Below are 8,366 nucleotides of genomic sequence, written 5' to 3'. Positions count from 1 at the left end.
TTTGATCTATGTAACTTTAAAGGTTTAAATTGAATTCTTTTTAAGACAATAATTAATAGAATGGAAAAACTGAAAAGAATTGCATGATGGTTCAAGAAGCTGATATAAAGAAAGAAGAACACATACGTATAGGTTGTACGAACCAATGAGAAAAAAAGGGCAAGAAAAGGAGAGGATGTAACTCGGTAAAAGTGTTGGGTCTATGGGGTCATGCTCAAGCAGGAAATATAGTAATAGTAAATTAATAAGATAAAGAATGTGTAGGACAAATAGATGTAGTAATTAAATAAAAAAATATAAATGTACTTAACAGATTGTAATTGTCCCATTCTTTTTATAATACTTTTTGGCATACATAAATGACAATTCAAATTTAAGACATAATGAAAATTGATAACCAAATGTCCCTACCCCACTACTAAAAAAAGGCCTTCTACATCGGTTCTAATGACCATTTTACATCGGTTATGACGCGTGGTGGTAGATCCTTGTCGTTGAATGACAACATCAGTTGAAGAACCGTCTTAAAATTGTGGATATTTTACATCGGTTCTGAAGATACAAACGACGTAGAATATGGATATTCTACATCGGTTTTGAAGGTATAAACGATGTAGAATGTCCACATTCTACATCGGTTCTGCAGGTATAACCGATGTAGAATGTGGACATTCTACATCGTTTGTACCTCCATAACTGATGTAGAATGTTGTTTTTTTATTTATTATTTTCTTGAAATTTTTGTGGCGTCCTAGCTAGGTAATGTCTCATATGAGACTTAATTTATAAACTCATGTCAAATTTCAACTATCAAAATAGTTAATGAATAAGTACAAGAAACTACCTTGCTTGTATATATGTTTTCTGGTTTCCACTGCCACACTTACATCACAAGCTAGAAGCTAGTCCACGCCACACTGTGAAGGGATTCATGGCATCTAGGTGAGTGTCCATTGCCAACATTGGGAAACATGATATACTTGAAGAGAAGCATGTCAATCACCATAACCCTACACAATAGTTTGATCATAGCAGGAGAGGTAGGGTGAAGGAAGAGAGTGAAGAGAATAAACTGCTGAACTGGAAGTGAGGGGTCAGTTGGGTTCAGGCTTGGAGGTTTCTGTGAGGAATTGGGTGAGATACCAAAGAAAAAAAGCAACAGGCAGCAGGTAGTTGTATAGTCATAGCAGATAGTCATATATATATACAATTAAGTCACTTACACTACGCACACCAAATGCTTGATAATACAAGAGTTGATCAAATTTTTTATACTTACCCTATTACGTTACTATCATATTTATACACAGAACGAACCTTATAGTCCGAGTATTTCAGTATAATAGGACTTGGGTGTTATTGTCATTTTGTCTGTGCATATACCCCCCAAAATCTTGCTCATAACTACTTGTGAAAATCACCTAGCTACATTAAATGAGATATACACCTTAACAGGTCCTTTATAACAGTATGTAATAGTTGATTGAATGTTATTTATCCCCAACAGATTCATGCAGTGGCGCATCCACACTTAAATGAGGGGCTGCACATGCACCCCTCACTTTCAATCCAATATTTTGTCCCTCCTAATTTTGCATATTTGAACCCCCTGCCCTTAATTTTCCCCTCCTTTCATGATAATACTTGTTAATTTTTATTCTTTAAATAGATTGTCCTAGATCTGCCACTGGATCCATGTCCAAGGTTTGAAACTTGAATTAAGAAAACAACAACAGGATAATGCAATTTGATATATGCATATTGAATGGAGGAAAGAAAACAAACAGTCTTGGATGAAGGACACTTACTCAATCAACCCGATAGACCCATTGACATATGAATAGAATAGACTATCAATTCGTTCTGATTCCTTCGAGCTTGCCTTACTTGAAGCTGAAAAATCATGCTTGTACGATTAGAGTATTGAACAACTAATTGCCTACTACAAAAGTGTTTGCTAAATACAGTCTAATTATGTTTAAAAAAACACACACACGGATGGCATCAACGAGCGAGCACGGGAGTGTTTGATTCGGGTGTCCCAATCTTTAAATTAAAGAGGTTTTCATTGAGCCTGCGTAGTCCATACTTAAAGTCTTTGTTTGATGAAGAGCTAAATTGACTCGATAAAAATGTGTATAATGATACAATTCAAATGATTCTATGGCAGTCTTTATTCAATCCAACTAATTAAGATGCATATAAGTAATGTTACATTTGTCAAATTTAGACAGCCAAATTTAACAAAATTTGTCAGTATATAAAATTGATGAAAATATTTGAAAAATTATATTAAATTTTGCTGAATTAAAAAATTTGTTATATATGCTCATATAATGCCACATGGTAAAAATTTACACAATTATTGAAGACCAGTTGATTAAGCATCACGCAGTTCCAAGTCCGACACAAATGTTAAAGATAATAAAGGGGAGTAATAGTGAAGGAAAAGAAAATATACCTTAAATTTCATTGTGGGTAACATTAAATTAAACGAATTGCTTAGTGTCACCTGTAAAAAAAAAAAGTAAAGAAAATGAAAGAGAACTCATATGCCTTAAAAAGAGAATTGCTATAAACATCCCGACTATATCACGGTAACACTAATACCTAATAATAGTGTTTTTTAAATGTCCATAACATGATAACAATACCAATCAATCAGTACACAAACTAAGGATCTATTTTATGTTAAATTTATTGATTTTTTAATTGTTTGTTTGAATAAACCACTATTTTTTACAACAATAATAAATCACTATTATTTAAAAACTGCCATAGATACAAAATAACTACCATTTATTTAGTGATCCAATATAAAAATCTTCCCATTATTATCGAGAAAAAAACTTCCCATTAATAATTAATAATATATAAAAATTAAAATTAAAATTAAGTATAAGTTAAAATTATTTTGATCTAGAGTCCTAAAGGGAAATTCAAAAACTACAGCAAGCAATAAATTAAATTTAAGTATAAGTTATAAATGTATAGTCAAAACTACTTAATTTTGATCTATGGTTAGTATAAAGAAATTATAATGTCAGTAAGCCATATTTGACTCCACATACAATGACTGAAGAAACTTTTCTATATATAAATGAATCCTTAACACTCAAATGATTTAGAACTTTATTGTGTATAATTAGTATGAAGTGTTTTACTTTTACCTGATCCAATCAAGAGATAAGAGTTATACAGTAGAAAAGAAACACCTCTACAACATCTTAATTTTTAAATTACACAGCGATTATTCTTTCACTTCTTCCTGAAATACCATATAATTAAATAATTTAATTTCTGCATTTAATTTAATTTCTACACACCTGAAACACCCTTGAGAGCTGTTTGTCATCTTTAATTTTGACTAGGCAAGAAGATCTATGATCTGCAACACAATACTTGCAACCTCGAGCTATGCGGACAGGGCAATCCAATATAATCTGCCAATCTCTGCGTTCATAAAACCCAAGTAAAGAAGAGTAAAGGTCACTTCCAATAAAACAGGCAAATCTTAAAACCAATAAAATAAAATTAAGATAATGAAACAATTAATAAAGGAATGGAGCACGCAAAGGTCACTTCAAGTAAAACAGGCCCTCCTATCTAACTCAAAAGTTCGGCTCGACTTTTACTTTCTTTCCATTTCATTAACACGTTCAATTATTTATTCCTTATTACATAAAATGTCATAGCATATTTTTTTTAATAATTAGTACATAAAATATCATAACTAAAATGATCATGCATGAGAAAAAAAATAATAACTATCACAAATGATCATATATAATAGATTTATTGATTTTTTACCATAATTAATTTAAAAAAACATATTAAACATACATAGAGTTAAATTCAATAAATAATTAGTCGAGTGTAAAAGAAAATGTTATAATAATAATAATAATAATATGATCTTTTGTAATGACACTATAAGTAATATTTTTAATATGAGAATAAGATGATTTAAATCTGAATCGTCTAAACATACATAAATGAGTAAGATCTAATATTAATATTAAAAAATCAAATAATTTTTTTTTTAAAAAATGACATAGCATTAAATTTTAATCATTTATATTTAATTAAATATATGATTTAAATTTAAACCCCTCACTCACATATAAAAAAAATTTCCTCACATATGTCATCATTGTTCGACGTTCATATATCTTTTGATGTATTATATTTTATATTTATATTGAATAGGAAAGCCAATCTCTTATAACGTGTAACTAAAGAAAAAAAGTCTCTTATAACGTGGCTAATACAAGTACTAGTATGTTAAAAAAAATCGGTGAGATAAATTATCAAAAGTCCAGGCTAATATTCTAGCAAACTAACCGCATAACCTTTATATATATATATATATACTACTAACCTTGTAAAGTACAATTGCTCTCTCCTCAAAAGAACTATTTCCTTGAATATACACACGTTCCAATAATATGTTTCACATAAAAAAGAAATATATTAAAAAGCCATTACAAAATATATTAAAACTAAATTAAAATGTTCTTAGAATATTACAAAATATATTAAAGAGAAATTATAAGTATTAATGAAATGTTGATAATGCTGAGGTACCTATGTCTAAATATCTAAAATTAATTATTTTATCTATTTAATTTTTTTCTCATATAGTATTACCTTTGTACTTAATGTAGTTATATATATTTTTAATTTATGAAAAAATATTAATATATATCATAATATATTAATTTCTTTAATATTTTTTGCATTAATATATTAATTCAATATTTATCTCTATATAACTTTTTATGTCATCCTATAGTCTTAAATGAAATTGGTGCCAAAAATAGACCTCAATTTCCAATGGAACAATATGTCTGATCTCCAGCAAGCTCCATTTTTTTGCATAAAAAGATAAATAGACAGAAATAAGCACAAATTCATAGTGAAAAGTGTTTATGTGCCTTTAATTTTCCTTTACCACCTTATTTTCTATCTCTCTACTAAAAATAAATAAACTTCAAAGAACAGGGTGAATAACAGCAATTAACCAACAATTCGTGTGCACTATATTATCATAGTCATAGTCAAAATTTCAGTTTACATCTTCACATAAAAATTAACATTGAGCAAATTTTGATTTAATTGTCCAGGAAATTCAAAATGACAGCATACAAAAATTAAGCTCTTAATATATTTATTGTCAAATTTAAAAATATCAAATCTTGAATCTATTTATATCATTCTCTAGGAAGAAAAACAAAATAATGACCATTTTACAAAATACCAAATAAAAATCACTCACCCCAAAAGTGACTAATCCTGGACCCCTAGCATTTGGCCGCAGCCATTCAACACTGTCATTCTCCGTAGGATCAGACCTAGAGAAACATTTCATGCTGTCATTCTTCCAAAAGAACATGAAATAAATTATCACAAACATGTTTGAGTATACAAATGCACCAACCATAATAGATCCATAAGCACAATTGATCATGCTTCCATCGTAATTGGACGCTGAATATTTTCAACCTGCAAAATCCAAATAACAATGCATAAACCTAATGCCATTAAACTTGACAAACAAAACAAAAGGCAACCTATACATCCAGAGTACCTTTAGAGCACGCAGAAGGCTTATAGTTTCCAGGCTGTGTTGGCCCCTATCAACATAATCTCCGAGGAATAGATAGTTAATGTATCTGAGTCATGCATCCAAAATTAGCATTAAAGGAAATTAAATGCCTAACTCACTCGCAATAAAATACTAAAAATAGTCCAAACAAAATATTATGCTAGCCAGTCATGAGGGAAAGGAGAAAAACCTATTAACCATTTATTCTCCTGTTTGTAATCATAAACTCTCAGATCTATATAAATATAGCAATTCATTTGCTTATTTGCCAGGAAAGCCTCCAATATAAGAATCAATGGTACTCATACTATTTTGCCCAGGAACTAGTAAGGTATGCCCATGACAAATCCCGTTTAGAGCATAAAAAAATAATCTACAAGCCCACAAACAGTGCATCACTTATTCATAAAGAATTGAAAGGAAGCCACCATTCTTTGGATCAATCCAATTTGCACAAGAAATTGACTGTCCTGTAACCCAATACACTACTATTATCTTTGTTGTTTTTTTCAACTCTCGACCATACCTCTTCTTCACCCCTAGTTTACTTCTCTTCTCTATCATAATATTGACTTATATAGCAACCAGGCAGACACAGACCTAATTCTTATGATGAATTGGAAAACAATATTAAGCTACAGATGTAGCTTAAGAAAAAGGGATATTTAACTTTTACTCATCACCATAGATAACTCTAGAATGTTTATAGACCACCATACAGGCAACCCACAAGGGCAAAAGGGGGAAGAAGAGTAATTTCAATCACAAAATAAGGTAAACTTGTACTAGGAAATTCCTAGGCAAATCACATCAATCGAATGAATAGGTGAAAATTTCTGAATAGATAACTCACAACACTATTGACGTCCCTCCCTCCACAAAGCAGAAGAAGCCCATCAGAGGTGCACTGGCAGTTGCATACCTACTCAAAAGTAAATGACAAAACAACAACTCAACCCCAAATTATAAGAAAACCCAAGCACAAATTGACGGACAATTTAAATAAAGACAAGGAAAGTTTAAGACGCAAAATGTCATCCTCTGTCAGCTTGATTTCCCTCTTTTCTTCAACCTCATTTCTGAAACACAAAGACCAAAGTCACAAAATACACAAGAACGAGCTTGAAGCATAACACCACCTATGAATCTCGAACTAAAAATTGTACTTTTGACAAATCGAATTCAAGAAAAACGAAACACCCAATAAGAGAATCCCCAATTGCGACAAGGCCGACAAAACACTGAAAATTAAAATAAAAAAAAAACTTAGATTTTTTTACTGACCTAAAGTTGAGTCCTTGAGTAAAGCACGAAGACAAGAGACAAAGAGAACAAAAACCAAACCAAAAGGTTGACTTTGACGCATCCTTCCACATGATCAAATCACTCACCACCTGTCCAACATGGTCCAGATTACCACCATTCTCTTCTTCACTCTCTGAAAACAAAACCACCCAGAAATAGTAAAAAATTTTGATCAAACATAGAGAAGCCAAACGGATTAGGGAGAAAATGGTAAAAATGTGTACTTGGAGATGGGGTTGAAGGTGGAACGGAGTTAGGTTTCTCCTTCTTAGTTCGCGCGATTTGTCTTCTCGTTCTGGGTTTTCCGTCCTCTTCCACAAAGGTTGAATCTTTTTCTTCTCTAATCTCGAGCTCGAAGCGCCGCTGCAATTTGCGAGGGTTCCTTGGGGACAGGGTGCTCTGGTTTTGCAGCAACGTCGTAAAAAAAAAAAAAAGAAACCCTAGAAGTAGAAGCGGCAATGACTCATGAGGATGGACTTTTAGGGTTAGTGAGAGAAAAAGAAGAGGTGTGCAGAAGAAGAGAGTGATTTCTGGGAAAAAATAACGCGCTTGTTTTTTTTTTCCAATTACGACGGTCTTTACCTAAAACCCGATGTAGACTTTATTGCATATAACATTCTAAGGTGGTTTTCAATAACCGTCTTAGAATGTACGTCGTTAAATGTAATTTCTTTTATTATAATTACAAAAATGTCACCGCACCACCTTTTTTTGTAAATGCCCTTTCCTTTCAATCCACTAAATGCTATTTTACAAGAGAAAAATTTTTGCGTTTCTGTTCTTATTAATTTATGATTTGACTAAATCTCTTTCCTCTCTTTGGTCATTAACAAATGGATAATGTACTAAACAACATGGATGGGGAGTCTAAGCCCGAAAGCCCTTGGTGTGTACATTCATGACGATTTCATAGATAACCTACCAACACTTTTCCTTTCGATAGTCTCCACAATGGTTTTGAAGAGGCAAATTTAATTTAATGGAAAATTTTAACTTTCAAACTGGTCTTCCTACCAAAAATGTTCAGGAAACAATAACCGATCTATAAGTGTTGCTCCTACACCTATTGTAAACACTAACTTTGTCACTCATTCGCTTTCTTTATAATTTAATTTTATAAGTATTACAATATATGCATTTTTTTAGAATGGTCATTTAGGATATCTCAGATTTAGGAATTAATGAAAGTAAAAAAAAAAAGTGGAATAAAAAAGAATACACACACATATTCAAAGTAGAAAAAAGTCATCGTTTTTTATCCAAAGTAAATTTATTATTCCTGATAAATTTATATGCAATCTAAAACAAATACACACACATATTTAATCATTATATAGTGTATCTTAAGATGTTTCTCACACATATATATGTCTCTTGAGATGGCAAGTAATTGTACATTCTTTAATACATAGTTTAATTAGGAGAGATTAATGTTGGAAGGAGTTGTTTCGTC

At 31.2% G+C, this 8,366-nt stretch overlaps 1 long non-coding RNA gene across 2 annotated transcripts; it reads right to left on the bottom strand.

Annotated features, from left to right (window-relative positions):
• Window positions 1-274: 274 nt before the first annotated feature.
• On the bottom strand, window positions 275-7,411 carry LOC114409316. Of its 2 annotated transcripts, XR_003666023.1 has the most exons (10): window positions 7,138-7,411; window positions 6,893-7,046; window positions 6,462-6,687; window positions 5,591-5,675; window positions 5,441-5,505; window positions 5,279-5,354; window positions 3,327-3,453; window positions 2,462-2,512; window positions 1,809-1,893; window positions 275-917 (listed from the first exon to the last, which is right to left on the bottom strand). It is a non-coding gene; the product is annotated as an uncharacterized LOC114409316 (long non-coding RNA). The 2 variants fall into 2 exon arrangements; XR_003666022.1 differs by having other exon boundaries at window positions 275-1,893; window positions 7,138-7,410.
• Window positions 7,412-8,366: the final 955 nt, after the last annotated feature.

The sequence above is a fragment of the Glycine soja genome, chromosome 4 (assembly GCF_004193775.1).
Source record: "Glycine soja cultivar W05 chromosome 4, ASM419377v2, whole genome shotgun sequence".
Classification (NCBI taxonomy): Eukaryota; Viridiplantae; Streptophyta; class Magnoliopsida; order Fabales; family Fabaceae; genus Glycine; species Glycine soja.
The sequence above is the reverse complement of the archived record's forward strand: the minus strand, read 5'-3'. Positions and strand labels throughout refer to the sequence as shown.